General features: G+C 42.1%; 2 long non-coding RNA genes across 3 annotated transcripts in view; one reads left to right on the top strand and one right to left on the bottom strand.

Moving 5' to 3' along the window:
• LOC110740986 overlaps positions 1 to 16,025 on the top strand; it is a 118,971-nt gene that overhangs the window by 37,466 nt on the left and 65,480 nt on the right. The window lies entirely within an intron of this gene.
• On the bottom strand, positions 6,971 to 14,140 carry LOC116269245. The gene is made up of 3 exons (XR_004176725.1): positions 14,094 to 14,140; positions 11,931 to 12,020; positions 6,971 to 7,430 (listed from the first exon to the last, which is right to left on the bottom strand). It is a non-coding gene; the product is annotated as an uncharacterized LOC116269245 (long non-coding RNA).

Below are 16,025 nucleotides of genomic sequence, written 5' to 3'. Positions count from 1 at the left end.
CCTCATAGAATCTGTCTTCTTTTCAGGAGAGCTAAGTGTTAACATTGTCCTGAACACATTTGCCTTTCAAGAAGATTAATGGAGTTCAGTGTGCAGCAGATAAGCTTGTCTGGGAGGAGCAGGCGAGAGCTAAGCTGTGTCAACACAGCCTAAGGGCAGGAGAGAACCCAGTTGATTACTCAGATACTCTCCACCTCTCCCTTCTTCCCCCTCCCATTTTCAATTCTAAAACAATTTGATGTCTGTGTATAAATGCCAAGATAGATGGAGAATAAGCTTATGAAATGGCTGCTTCAAGTGCTAATCCATAAGAAATGCTAAAATGCACCCAGAAATGCAGCAAAATGGATAAAATTGGATTTCCCAGGACGGGCATTCCATGAAGTTGTCAAAGATTATGAGGACATGCCACACTGGGGGAAGGGCTGCAGGTGCAAACAGACAATGCGAGACCCCCAGGGGGCCTGCTGGAGGACTGATGACTGCTAAAATTCCTTTCTGAGGAGAGTGAATCTGTTGATGCTATAATTCATTTTCCAAAGAAAAAGTGCAGCAAATTATTTTGCAAGGAGAGAAGTAGAAGGCATCCAGCAAGGGTTACCGTCCTCCACCCTTTCCCCATGTAGCAATGACTATCGCCTTTCAATAAATTAGAAAATAAATGTTTAAAGGAGAATATCAAAGTGCTATCCTGCTAAAGGCGACTGTATTGAATTGCCTCCCGTGTCTTTTCAGCCTGGAGGCCTTCTTGCTTCTGTAGTGAGTGGGGACAGCTTTCAGACAGCTCTGTTTTGACCTTCCCTATAACAACAGCCTCTGCAAAGTTATCATGGATTCAAAACTCCTCCTTACTTGGGATGCCTCCAGTTGCTAATATTTGTGGAGCTGCTCCCCATCATTTTCTCTGGGGTTTTCTCCTTTCTGTCAAGTGTCTCTCTGTTTAAATGACCTAGAGATAGCAGACTTCAGGGAGGTTTCGGGTTCTCTTGAATTTAATAAAAATGGAGAGAGCCACTTGCTAGCAGGGTGACCTTAAAGAAGGTACTGAACCTCCTGAGGCTCCATGTTCTTGTTAAGAAATGCATTATTACCTCAAGTTATCACATGTAAATTCTCTCAATTACCCATTTTTTCAGGATTGTCAAAGAATATTAGTAATGTCAAGTTATTAAACAGATGTTAGCTATTGAGACTACTACTGCTACTGCTAATGCTGATAATAATGAGAATAATAGTGGTGAATTTGCCAGCATTATGGAATGTATCAGAATTGCACAGGACAATGAGCATAGTCTTAGGCAGGGGTCCCCAACCCCTAGATCACAGACTGGTAATGGTCTGTGGTGTGCTAGAAACTGGGCGCACAGCAGGAGGTGAGCAGCAAACAAGCAAAGCTTCATCTGAATTTACAGCCACTCCCCATTACTTGCATTACTACCTGAGCTCTGGCTCGTGTCAGATCAGTGATGGCATTAGATTCTCAAAGGAGCACAAACCCTATTGTGAACAGTGCATGTGAGGGATCCAGGTCACAGGCTTCTTATGAGTGTCTAATGCCTGATGATTTGTCATTGCCTCCCATCACCCCCAGATAAGACTATCTAGTTGCAGGAAAACAAGCTCAGGGCTCCTGCTGATTCTACATGATCATGAATTGCGCCACTATTTCATTATATATTACAATGTAATACCAGAAATAAAGAGCACAACAAATGCAACGTGCTTGAATCATTATGAAACCATCCCCCACCCCACTGTCTGTGGAAAAATTGTCTTCCATGAAACTAGTCCCTGATGGGGACCACTGGTCTAAGGTGTATATTTCCATCAGAAAATGGTTTCAACCCATTCAGATTACTGTGTTTGGGGAAGAAAAAGATGAGAGAACTTGATGACATTGTAGAAGAGAAACTTTGTACAAGATGAATTTGCAGCTGAATAAAGTGTCTATCCCCTACATAGCCCCAGTGCATGAATGGTTGCTATGGACTGAATGTTCACGTCCCTCTCCAAATTCATATGTTGAAACTCTAATCCCCAATGTGATGACAGTATTTGCAGATGGAACCTTTAAGTGGGAACTCAGTCTTGAAGATAGAGCCCTCATGATGGGATTCATGCCCTATTAAAAGAGACGTGAGAGACCTTGCTTCCTCCCTCTGTTCTCTGCCATGTGAAGATACAACAAGAAGACGGACATCCACAAAGCAGGAAGTGGGCCCTCAACAGACATTGGATTTACCAACACCTTGATCTTGGCCTTTTAGTCTCTGGAACTGTGAAATAAGCCTCCCAGTTTATGGTAATTTGTTATAGTCACCCAGACTGACTAAGACAATGATTATGTGCTATAAAATGCCATGCAGTAAAATATTTTGGCTGGTCGTAGGGCCTGCAGCCCAGTTACCATGGCAGAGTCCCTCTCCTCAACTCTTCCTTTCCCACCCTCCATGATAGATGAGTTTTCTCTGGGGTTCAAGTGCTCCTGGCAGGTAAACATGGGTGATCCACCTTCCCTTTTTATCCATGCAGCCATAGGTACAGGAAGAGATGGGCAGTATGAGAATTGTGCACCCAGTGTCTAATAAACTAGCGTATTCCCAATTGATGATAAGCCACAGGACAGCAGAGCAAGACTCCTGAGTAGGAACTCACTCCAAGGAAAGCGAAAGTCTGGATTTACAAACTAGACTGTACATCACCATGAGAAAGAAGTAGTGGAAACAGTGTGCTGCCTGAACTAAAACTTGCCTGGATCCAAATGGGCACGTGTGTCCTGTGAGCAAAGCGTTATCACTATTTCAATATAAATGCTGTGCCACTTCGACATTCAAGTGACACACAGAGGAGCTTCTCACTACACACAGGCCATGAGAGGGGCCTCTGGCTTTGCCGAATCAGGTTGATCGTCATTTGAAATAGCAGATCCATTAGGAAACCGTGGCAGATCACGTGGTGACAACCAGAATTCTCTTTCAGGGTCTCATCTTGAGGGGAGCATCTAGGCTCCTTTCTTGCTTATAGAAGATTGACCAAGATTTATTCACAGCCACACAGTATTCTCTGCAATAGCAGGTCAAAGGAACCATGGAGAGGGCCTGGAATTCCAACTATTAAAGGTGTGGTTTCAGAGCATTTTAGTTTGGGGCATAAATATATGTGCAATCTAAATAATAATTAATGCTTGCCATTTGAAAAAGTCTGCAACACAGGGTGATCTAATGCCCCAGTCTTCTCAGGACTGAGAGTTTCCTGGAATGCAAAACGTTCCATCTTAAAAGTGAGAATAAAATATAACCGCAACATAACATATATATAATGTGTGTGTGTGTGTGTGTAGAACATAGGTAGAGATACGACGATAAAAGTACATAAGCAGAGATACATACATACATAGGTAGAGACAGTACAATAAAAGTAACCAGGTAACCAGACCGTAAGTAACCAGGTAACCGGACCATATATGAAACTGTACAATACTCATGCCAGTTTGGAAAGCTTCATCTCACTCTGTCACTTGTCATATGTTGGACCTTATATGTGTTGAGAAAGTACCCACCCATGTTCTCAGGTAGGTTAGTCCAGAGGGTCCAAGAAGATGTACTTCTTGTGAGCCAACTTTGAGAAAGATGGATTGCAAATAACAAAGAATAGCACCCATTGTGCAGTTTCCAGCACCTGGAATCATCCTCCCTGCCTGCACGCTACACCTTTTCTTCTTCCAGCCAGGATAGGGCAGAGTGGATTCTGTCCAAAAAGGAGAAAGCAGAGCCCCCAGAAGTAACAGTTCTCCATTCAGAGAAATAAATGTTTCTTAAAATTTTCTATACTGCCCCATTCAGAAGCTTTCCAAGGGGTGGGCTGATTCTCGCCCTTGTGGAAACAATCACTATGAAGGTTTAATGCAGGACTTTAAAAAAAATCCCATTTCCAAATTGAATAGTTTGTCTTATAGGAGGGATTTTGTTTTCTTTTCATGCTGGACCTAAATTTGGCACCCTATGGAAGTTTTATTGCATGGCATTACCCAAGAACTCAGCCAAATCTCCTGAGTCAGGAATGGCAGCTGGGGAAAGTTGAATGAATGGGCTATTTTTTTCCTTCTTTCCTTCCCTTCACTCCATATGTTTTTCAATTTCTGGCTCATAAATTTAATTAAATAAATATTTTAAAATATGAAAGATGGAGAATGTGAGAACTTGATAAATATGAAAGGAGCTTCTAAATCTATGAACATGGCATTTGTGGGGCTATGCTCTAAGTTTAGGTAAAGAGGTATTACGAAGCCTTTATAGGGAAGATGAATTAAGACTTGTCTGAAAGTGAAGAAAGATTTTGGTATCTAAACATGGGGAAGGGAGAAGCCATGGGAATGTGGATAGCCCTGGGAGATAAGACTCTTATTATAAGCTCACAAGCGCATTTGTGGAAATGAAGATATTTCTGTCATCTATTTGTTGGATTAGCTTCACAGGAAGGCGGAGTGAGCAAACATGCATTGAATATTCACTTGGTGTTCCAGAGAGACATGTGTTGGCTCCAGCAGCAGCACCAGAGCACCAAAAATGAAGCTTTAGCTTATTTTGGAGATGGTTAAAACAAAGATTCAGGGCATGTCTCAAAGTGATGTTGAGGAGGGGAAATAAGGCTGGTGCTAAAGAAGAACTAACCTGATGCCTAAAGAAAGAACTAACCCATGTATTCTTTGACAAGATGTCCTCGGGCCAAAGAATAAAATTCTAAACAATCATTGGTGCTGTGGAGTGAGGCTTGCTTTTCATAGAGGCACAGGATAGCAATTCTGAAACTATTCTGTGGGAATTCTAGTATTGAGCAAATAAGTAAATATATTATAGAAGATGGCAGCCAGTGTCCTCCTTTTCAGAAAAGGTAGTTACAAACATGCTGAGGGGAAATGTTGGCAACATTTCGGTGGTGCTGGATTGCAATCGGAGCTTTCAGTGAGAACGCATGGCATATACTGTATAATAGCTACAAAAAGAGATCGACCTATGTGGATATAAATATGGAAATGTATGTGGGTGCAGGTGTGTGTGTGTGTGTGTGTGTGTGTACATACGTCTATTTCCTAGCTGTGTGTTCTTAGAGGGCCTAAAACCAAGGAATTGCAGTGCAGTGAGACCACCTGGCTTCCTGATCTTGGTTTTTAAATATTATTCTCTACTAAAAGGAATCAGGGCTCTTTGAAAAAACAATGACTGATTCTGTGGCTAAGGGAGAGAAAGTAAAAGATGAACCTGAAATATGTATATTTTTTCAGAAATTAAGACTGTTCCCAAAGAATGATGGAGACATTTCAAAGGATACAGAAGCCAGATTGTGGGCGCTTCTACTGGCCAACTCTGAGACATTGTGGACATCAAAATAAATTTGTAATAGTAAAGGATTATAGCCTATTAAATTCAATCAGATTTTTCTGATTTAACTAAATGAGTAGAAGGAAAAGAATGCTCTTCCTTATATTAGAAAGTCAATTAATAAATGCAGAAAGGAATGAAAAAATTAGAAAAGCCACCATTTGGCAATCATGGCAGGCAGAATGGGGAGCATGCCTCCAGACCAGAATTCCTTACAAGCTGGTTTGTAGGAACTCACTGAGCTGGCTGATCGACCTCTGAGAGGCAAAGTTTCTGAATTTTGGAGCACTGATTATATAAAGTTAGACAGAGACATGCTTCATTATTTAATAGGACTGTGTCAAAAGCCTACTATTAGGATGATGTGTTGGGTGTGGAACAAGGTCTCTTCCTGCCAGGGACACTGGTGATTTCACTCCATGTTCAGACTGACCTTTGAAGTTGAAGACAAGCAGAAGAATCCTTTTAAAATTTAGCCATGCCCATAGGCTGGGAGGGACCCTGCTCCATTCAGAGGCAGCAAAGCACATTACTGTATCTTCTATAGAGCTTTGAGCAGTCCAGTGCACATGGAGAAACTCAATAAATGTTTGTTGAATTAGTGAATGAACAAATGAATGGATGAAGTCAGGGATAAGTCTTACATTTGTCATCTAGGTGATTAAAAAAGGAAAAAGTGTCTGTTTCAAGAGGATTAGAACCTAGTTTTACTCCCGTAGTAAAGTTTACTCTTTTGGAATCTGAAGACATTCATGAGTCTTTGCATCTTATTTCCTGAATTCTAACTTCCCTTGCCTTTATGAATGACAGAGAAGATGCATACAACCTTTGTAAATGCTTCCTGAATTTGAACATTATGTTGCTTTGTGATTGTTTCCACTCGGGATTCTAAATGACCTCATGTGGATTCACTGGAGGCCTTGGGTAGCTGGGAAACTGAGGGGATAAGATGCACACATGGTACACAAGCACACGTACACCAGCAAAGTAAATAGACACGTAACTAGAAACAGCTGTGCAGAGCCATTTAGTAAAAGGTTGAGTAGCTGGAACCATCAGGAGTGGGTGGGAATGAGTTCAAGCTCCTCCCATGAGGCCTTCCTAAGGCTTTGCAGCAGGGCAAGAACAAGGTCTGGGAAGTAGGGAAATGGGATGGCTCCGTCTGTCCTTAGCATCTCGATCCTGGCTGACTCTCCACCTCTCCTCACCCCTGCAAGATTACACACTTTGATTTATGTGATATTTAGGCAGAAAGCAGCCTAGAGCACTCTGGGGGTATTAACCAAGAAGACATACAAATCAGATTGGACGAAAGGGGAAAGAAGCCTCAGACATCTGCATGGGAATAAGAAGGATATTATATGCTACTTGACCTGATCTCTTTCCTACTCAGGAAAGTCAGTGGATAAATAATAATATTGATAGAGCATGGAGAGTTGAGAGGTAAGACTTGCAGCATTCAAGTCTGAATTCCTGTCCTGAATATGATATTTGTACTCCCCCAACTCCCTGGTCTCCAAAGGAATCTGGTCTGTCACTAAACAGCATCTTCTCAATCTCCTCCGTGTCGCAAAGTGGGGGAGTGGGGGTAGTGGAAAAGGCATGTCTTTATTTTGAAGATAAGAAATTTACATGTTTTTTAGTTAAACGAATCATTTCTAAGGGGTAATATATCGTAGGATCAGACATTTCTAGAACTGGAAGGATCTTTTAGAAACCACAGAATCTAAGCCCCTTATTATACAAAGGAGAAATCTGAAACATGGAAAAAGAGAATTGGCCTGATGTCTCAGAAAGACTAAGCAGCACTGGCACTATGAACAAGAGCTAAAAATCCCAATTCCAATACTAAAATGATGAAACGGTACACAAAACTTTACCATCTACACAACTGAATCTTCTTTCTTTCTCATCACACTTTGGTTGTCATGCAAAAATATCCAGCTTGATCACTCACCTTAGTCATCTGAAACATCTGAGACAAATCCAATTCCGGTGCAGCTGCCACGCAAGGTTATGCCTCTCTCCAGTGGCCTCTGTGCTGCCAAGAATCTGTGGATTTGACAACAGGAATGTAGGTGGAGTTTTGAACAATGGCGGCATGGTTGGAACAGGCATGCAATTCCTAAAATTTATGAGTTGTGATTGTGTATGATAGTGGTTTCAGTTTGGAGTTTGAATATTGTCTCTGCCACTTTATAGCAGAGTGAATTTGAACCAGGTGCTTACAGCCTACCTCATTAGATGACATGTGTGAAGCACTGAGTATAGCATCTGCATTAAAATAACCACCATTCATGTAAAATGTATTAATACTGTCTTATCACTTCCATTTCTAGAATAAGTCTAAGCCAATATTTTTGTAAGTTTTTTCTCTTTTTTTTTGACATGGAGTCTCACTCTGTTGCCAGGCTGGAGTACAGTGGTGCAAACTTAGCTCACTGCAACCTCTGACTCCCAGGTTCAAGCAATTCTCCTGCCTCAGCCTCCTGAGTAGCTGGGACTACAGGCACCTACCACCACGCCCAGCTAATTTTTGTGTTTTTAGTAGAGATAGGATTTCACCATGTTGGCCAGGGTGATCTCCATCTCTTGACTTCATGATCTGCCTGCCTCGGCCTCCCAAAGTGCTGGGATTACAGGCGTGAGCCACCACAGCTGGCCTATTTTTGTAACTTTTAGAGGCCAATATGCAGGCCTTCTCTTGCTGTCCTTAGGTCCTCTGCCACCAAAGCATGGGAAGAAACTTAAGCTAGCCTACTGGAGAATAAGAGACACAAAGTCCTATGTCCCACATTGCCCTGACTGGCAGCTAAGCAATTGCTAGACTGTGTGAGTGGGACCATCTTCAGTCATCCAGCCCCCTGCAGACTCTCCAGCTGTCTGCAAATACATAAGCAAGTGGGGGAATGATCAGTTGAGATACCCTAAACCAGAAGAACTGCTCAACTGACTCAAAGAATTGCCAATTAAATAAACAGTTGTTGATTTAAGCCATCAGTTTTTGGGGAAGGTTGTAACCAGCCGAAACTAATGGATGCAGTGTCCTATGTGTTCATGTCCCAAATGAATGAGAGATGATATATGTAAGGAAGGTGACAAGAACCCTCCACCAGCAGGATTCTTCTTTCAGCAGAGAAGATGGTTTTGCATGGAGTTATCCCCACCCTCTCCCTTGGCTCTTCCCTTCTGGGGAAGAGTGAAATTTGTGACCCCTGAAAGGAGACTGCTGGCTGGGTGTGGTGGGAGACCAGGATATGACCTGATCTCATTAACACCATGCGCGCTAACTAGCTGGGCCAATCAGTCTGTCTCTGTCCTCCTGGAAACTCTTACCACCCACTGTCTCCCAGACTAGAGCACCCCACCCACCAAACCTCCCTTCGAAACAAAGACGCATGCAAGCACGTAGTGGAAATGCCAGGCCATGACACTTGGCAGAAGCCTGCCTCCAGGAGTCTCTTGGGGTTCCAGGAGGCAGAAATGGATTCCAAACAAGTGTGAATCCAAACAAGTTGGATTCACAGGTGCCAGGAAGGCCTTACTCCTGGGCACAACAGGCTCCCATAAGGTGGCTCCAGGAAGAGAAACTCCACTTACTCCTTCAGAAACTCATTCTCACCTTTCCAATCCTTTCTATGAAAAATGTTCTTACTCATGTTAATTTAATCTATTTTCTTTCTTTTTTTTTTTTTTTTAGACGGAGTCTCACTCTGTCCCCAGACTGGAGTACAGTGGTGCAATCTCAGCTCACTGCAACCTCCAACTCCCTGGTTCGAGTGATTCTCCTGCCTCAGCCTCCCGAGTAGCTGGGATTACAGGCACGCGCCATCACGCCCAGCTAGTTTTTGTATTTTTAGTAGAGACACAGTTTCACCATGTTGACCAGGATGGTCTCGATCTCTTGACCTCAAGATCGCCTGCCTTGGCCTCCCAAAGTGGTGGAATTATAGGTGTGAGCCACCGCTCCTGGCCTGCCTATTTTCTTTATCTCAATTCCAGGCCATATCAAGTGCCAATTTTATTAGCATTTAATATTTCAAAGACATGGATGTCTTGTTTGGAAGACACCATTCAAACCCTCCAGTCCTCTTCTTTGTGCCAGCATATGAGGGTAAGAAGAGAACAAAAAATTATGTCCTCAGGTAGGTCAGTTTTACATGGTTTTAATTCACTGTTGCACATTCCATCTATGTCCACCCTTGTTTTTTGAAGACTCCCCAGCTCCTGGGCCCTTAAGAAAACAATATATATCAGAAGGATGGATTTGGCAACCCTTCCAGAATGGCCTTTTCTGCCCTAACATTCTTATGCCTCACTACATCTGTTTTCAGCTCTTTGGTCCTGAACACTCTCTTGCCAATAGCCTTTTCAGCATTATCGACTTCAGCTTTCTAATCTGGTTTTATTCTCTGTTTATCTCTCTGATTTTAGCATTTCCGTGTGAACCAGATGAGAACCCCTGCTCCAAAATCAGTGTCCTAGCCTGTTATTAATGTCCTCATTTCTACCGTTAGATAATCTTTGCTTTAAGTGAGGAGCCAGAAAACTTTTTCTATAAAGATCCAAATAGTAAATCTTTTAGTCTTCACAGGCCACATATAGTCTTCATCGCATGTTCTTTCTTGTTTTCTTTTTTAACATTTAAAATATAAACATCATTCTTTGCTTGAGAATTGTGCATAAACAGGTGTGGGCTAGGTTTGGCTTGCAGGCTCATGGCTTGCCTTTAAAGCAGAGTCTATTCTTTAAAACAAAGAATATTGTAAATATTGCCTTTAAAGTAAAGCAGAGTCTATTCTTAAAACACAAATATTCCTGGAAATAGTGAATAACCAGCAACTCAATGTGAGTTAGTTCATTCTCTTTCTTTCTAGTTCCAACTGGATGGAACAAGGTTGTAAAGAAGGGATGGGGAAGATAAGGATTTTTCAGGCCATTCCAGTTGTACAGTCAACAGGAAGAATAAAAATACTGGGAGCTTTGAACAAGGAGGAGGAAAGAAAAAAGGTCTGAGTCAAAGTGCTGTACCATGTGTTAATGGCTGTGGCCAGGATGATATTCAAAGTATGTAACAGCTGGTAAAGCATGTGCATGACCAAGTCAGAAGGACAGCAAGTAGCCTTTGTGCTGGATCAGGGACTGGAGGTTTCTGCTGTACCACACATGAATGCTTTTGTTGCTGGATCTTGGGGCAATCCAGATGCAAGCTGGGTACAGGGCTGGGAAGTGAGTGGTCATGTTTATTACAAGGCCTAAAATTTCATGTGCTGCCTTGACATGTTTTAGCTTCACAGGACCCAAAATAGCCAAACTGTGAATTCTTCTGTTCTTGTAACATATACCCCTTCACTCACCTCTCAGGTAGACCAGCTGCACACCATGTGGGCTTCAACCTAGTGAGCTTTAGTTCCCTGCAGGCCTACAGAAGTATTCAGACAAACCAACTACTTCCTCCCGTGGGAATTAGGGGGCACCTCACCTTCTTGTTACTACAGAGTCTGCCTTCCACAGCCTCTGCTTGCTCACTCTATTCCCAAGTGCAATCTCCGTGTGGCCCTGCAAGGCATTTGGCATCCTCCTCCTGTGGGCTGTTAGTAAATGTGACTACTAAACTGCTGTTAATCTCATCTGTCCATTATTGGGTATCATGTTCAGCCATCTCATTCTATGTAGGGTGGGGAGTCTCTCCCTCACAAATGGGGTGAACACGACGTGATCACAATGAGGTATCACCCTGGATTTTTGAAGCAGTGACTATTTACCAACCAGTAAAGAAGTAGTTAAGTGTTTTAACAACCAGCACATCTGTATTTGAACCAGCATGGTTGTGATGTGATTTGGAGTTCCTACTACTCCTCTCCTGTAAATTTCTTGGATTGGAAACTGTCACTCTTCAGTTAGGAATGCTGAACAGATCCCAGTGCTTTAGTGGTGGCCTGGACAGAATGAACTAGGGAGGCTACCACATTCGTTTGAAAGTACACTGTTCTAGACATCTCTGTAAGGAATAAATTACTGGGCTCTGTGCTAATCGTTTGTGTTGCTATAAAGGGATACCTGAGGCTGGGTAATTTTTAAAGAAAAGAGATTTAATTGGTTCATGGTTCTGCCGGCTGTATAGGAAGCATGGTGCCAGCATCTGTTTCTGGTGAGGACCCCTAGAAGTTTAAAATCATGGTGGAAGGTGAAGGGGGTGCAGGTGCATCACATGGCAAAAGCAGTGTGGAGTCAGCAGGGAGGTGTTCCATGCTCTTTTAAACAACCAGATCTTGCATGAATTCAGAGCAACAACTCAGTTATCACCAAAGGGATGGTGCTAAGCCATTCAGAAGCGATCCACCCTGATGAATGATCTAATCGTCACCCACCAGTCTCCACCACCAACACTGGGAATCACCGATCAACATGAGATTTGGGGGAACACACATCCAAACCATATCAGGTTCCCACAGTATGGCTACAGTTCTTGTGTTACTGAGGATAAGAGAAAATAATAAAGAAACCGTATGTAAGGTCATCATGGAATCTCAGGGAAGGAAAGGAACTCACAAGTCGTCTAGTACAGTCTGTTCATTTTTCAAATGATGTTGAGACCCGTGAAAGGAAAGTGATTTGCGCAAGGTCACACTGGAGAAAAGCCTGGGAGAGAAAGGGCAAGGAGAAAACAGGAAGAGAGAAAGCAGGTATGAAAAAGCACATGGAAGGTTCCTGTATGTGGTTTATGGTTGCCCATGAATGGGGAAGTGAAACTAGAACCCCTCAAAGAGCAAACTTGTCGAATGCTTGGCTTCTAGCCCCACTCAGGAGTTACTATTTCAGTCAAAAACAAATGGAACTTGCAAATAAAAGACATTGATATCATTATCATGATTAGTAATGTTTTCAGATGTACTCATATTAAATCCTTGACCTTGTTGTCGACTCTGAGGTAGGCAGATGCAATTTTTACTTGTATTAACACACCAGCATCCTGCATTGTGTTACTGTGCCAAGTCACACATCAGAAAGATTCTGACTCCAGGTCTCCCATTAGGTGAATGTCCTCTTTCAAGAAGGAAAAACTTCATCCCTGTTGGATGGACCTCTCTTTTTTAAATCAGCAGTCTGCTCAGTTTTAGTCAAATGCAGGGGTTTATACTGAAAGCAGGTGCTGAATTCCGAGTGAAGGTAGACATTGTCAACAGTGCTCTAAGAGCTGGACGATGTGAAGCCTGTCCCAGGTTTTGGCACTAACCAGTTGTGGACATGTCATGCCTCTCACTCTAAAATGAGGAGTCTGCAAAGGATGACGTCTGAAGTGCCTTCCAGCCCTGCCATCCCGAGGTTATGATGGTGTGATGGGGTCAGGCCTGGTCCTGACTTCCCTTCCCAGTCAGCTGGTGAACGGGATGTGAGCTCACAGGGAGGAACGCACAGGAAGGCTTTGGGTGGAGTGCGCCTGCTAACATACATTAGAGTACAGAATAATCTCACATCTTCCCATAAGTTGTAGTGAGTCACCAGGGCGAGCTGTGGAGCATTTTTCTCTGGTGTCTTCCAAACTATAGACTATTTCCCATGTTTAAGACCCATAAAAAAATCAAAAAATGTATGTATACACCATATGGGAAAAGCTGGGTGAGATAGGCACTGCCCACCCACTACTTATGGAAATGTATGCTGGAGCCATCTCATTGAAGGGCAACTGTCAACATCCATCAAAAGGACAAGCACATATTCCTCTGACTCAGCAGTTCCTCATTACAATGGACTAAATGTTTACATCACTTCACAACTCAAGTGTTAAAAATCCTAACCCCCAGGGTGATGGTGTTAGGAGCTAGGGACTCTGGGAGGTCACTGGGGACTCTGAGCAAGGAGCCCTAGTGATGAGGATTAGTGCCCTTAATAAAACAGGCCCCAGGGAGAGTCTCACCCCTCCAGCACCTGAGAATACAGCAAGAAGGTTTACCAAACACTGAATATGCTGGTGCATTGATCTTGAACTTTCCAGCCTCTAGAATTCTGAGGAATACGTTTCTATTGTTTACAAGCCACTCCGTTTATGATATTTTGTTACATCAGCCCTAATGGATTAAGACACTCATCCTGGAAATTATCTGACATTATACCAACATACATATTATGTCACTCAAAGCTGTATTGATTCTAATAGCAAATGACTGAACACAACCTAAATGTTCATTAATAAGAGACTAGATAGCCATTAATAAGAGACTAGATAGAGATTGCTGTTCTGTAGCAATCTCCTTAGCTATAAATTAAATGAGGAAGATTTTCACACTTGGGCATGATTTCTAAACTGGATTATTAAATGACAAAAGCAAAGTGCAAACTAAGGAAGTGCTAAAAAATGTCCGCAATGACAGGATTATATCAAAGGAACACAGGAGCCAACTGAAAGAGCTCCCAACAGCCAAAACTAGAACAATTTCAGCAGCAAAATAAAGTAGAATTAGATTACGCTATGGACTGACTTATATGCCCCCAAGATTCACAGGGTGAATCTCCTACCCACTATGTGACTGTATCTGGGAACTGGATATTTATTTAGGAAGTAATTAAGGTTAATTGAGGTCACAGGGAAGGGGCCTGATCCCATGGGATTATTGTCTTTGTAAGAAAAGGCAGGAGAGAACTCGCTCTCTCTCTTTGCCATGTGAAGACACAGGGAAAAGGAGGCCTACTGCAAGCCAAGAAAAGAGCTCTCACCAGAAATCAAATTGGCCAGCACTTTGATCTCCGACTTCGCAGTCTCTAGAAGAGAGAAAAAACAAAATTCCCTGTATATGACATTTTGTTATGACAGCTGATTAACACGGGTTATGACACAAAGTATAAAATATGTATGTATGTGTCCACATGGCTACAAATAAATGACTGGATAAATAAATAACTGGGGAGAAAAGACAAATCTCTTATGCAAAAAGTTTTCAAATAATTTGTGCAGTTATTCTTAAGGAGATAGAGCATAAATCCCAATTCTGAAGTGTAGGCTGTACCTAGTGCCTTCCTTCCAAAGAGTACAGCGTGCAAAGAGAGGAAAAAAAGTAACTTCATAGTGAAGAAACCTAGCAAACACCTTCAGTCAGGTGATCAAGGTTAATATCCAGTGATAAGTCATATTGACAGCAGGTATCTTTGATACGAAAAATGGCAGTTTACCTCTGTGGTCACCCATAACCCTAGTCTAACCCTGCAAAAACCTCAGGAAAATCCCAGTCAAGGAACATTCTACAAAATAACCTGGCAGCATTCCTCAAATTTGTCAAGGTCATCAAAAACAAGGAAAATCTGGTAATCTGTTAGAGCCAGGAGACTCCTAAGGAGACACAACAACTAAATGAACTGTGGTGTCGTGGAGGTGATCCTGCAATAGGAAAATGACATGAGGTAAACACAAATGATATCTGAGTGAAGTACAAACTTTCATTAAATATAATGTGTCAGTATTGGCTTATTAATTGTGACAAATGTACCTAACTAATGTTAAGCTATTTAGTAGAGGAACATGTGTGTGTGTGTGTGTGTGTGTGTGTATGTGTGTGTGTGTAGGGGGTTAGTGGGAACTCTATTCTACTTTTGCAATTTTTAATAAATTTAAAGCTATTCTAAATCAAAAGGTATATTTAAAACAGAAACCAGTGTAGAGCAATATGCTTTGCATATTCACCTTTGTATTTTTTTATAGGAATAATAAGAGATAGAAAATAAGCCTTTCTGGAAAAAATGCAGAAAACTAGAGAGGAACTGAATACATAAGGCTTTTTACAGTATTCCCTTTTGTACATTCTGAATATTGTTCCATGGGGTACATTATCTATTGTTTAAAAGTTACATGTGAAAATTAATAAAGATCTCAATTAAAAAACCATCCCTTATTCTGGCACAAAGAGAATGGTAATGACCTCAGAGACTCCGTGCAGACTCCAGGTTGTGAACCTAACTGTGGTACTCCAATCCAGGTGGACTCTCACAGAGGAGAGGATAACTGGGAAGATGTGTCCATATGGCAGGCGCTTTACGCAAAAGAAAGTCAGCATAGAGAGTAAGTTGTCAGAAAAGGTTATAGAGCTTCAGAGACTTCATGAGATCAAGACATATAGGCCTCAGCATCTGGAGAAGGGAGTTGAGGCACCAGAGGGAAGGAGCAAGGTGAGATTTAAAACAACCAGACTACAGCCAGTGCAGCTGGCCCAGATGGTCCCTGCCTGTTCAAGCTTCCTCAGGCTTCTGTCCCCAGGAAGGGATGTGATGAGAGTGTGAATTGAAAATAAGGACTTGGATGCAGAAAAAGAAAATGCCTCAAACCTTTGCTCAGTCCTTAACCCAGGGCTGTGAGAGGCATTAAGGGAGTTTCATGGGCTTCTTTTGTTTATTGTTTTATATATACAGAAAGATTTCTATATTTTTGTACTACTATTCTTTTTGTTGAACTAGTTTCCCATTTTATGTGCTCCAGCCTAAGAAGCCTTAGTTTGGAGACTTCTGCAGACAGTCATATTTCTTTCACTATCCACACCGTATATTTGGGCCCTGATTAATTAAATACCGAACTATATCTGTGCACTTTCCTGCATTGTTCTCTAGAAAAAGTAAAGTGTGAGTCTGGTGCCCTAGACATGATCAACAAACTCCTTGGGG

The sequence above is a fragment of the Papio anubis genome, chromosome 10 (assembly GCF_008728515.1).
Source record: "Papio anubis isolate 15944 chromosome 10, Panubis1.0, whole genome shotgun sequence".
Classification (NCBI taxonomy): Eukaryota; Metazoa; Chordata; class Mammalia; order Primates; family Cercopithecidae; genus Papio; species Papio anubis.
The sequence above is the reverse complement of the archived record's forward strand: the minus strand, read 5'-3'. Positions and strand labels throughout refer to the sequence as shown.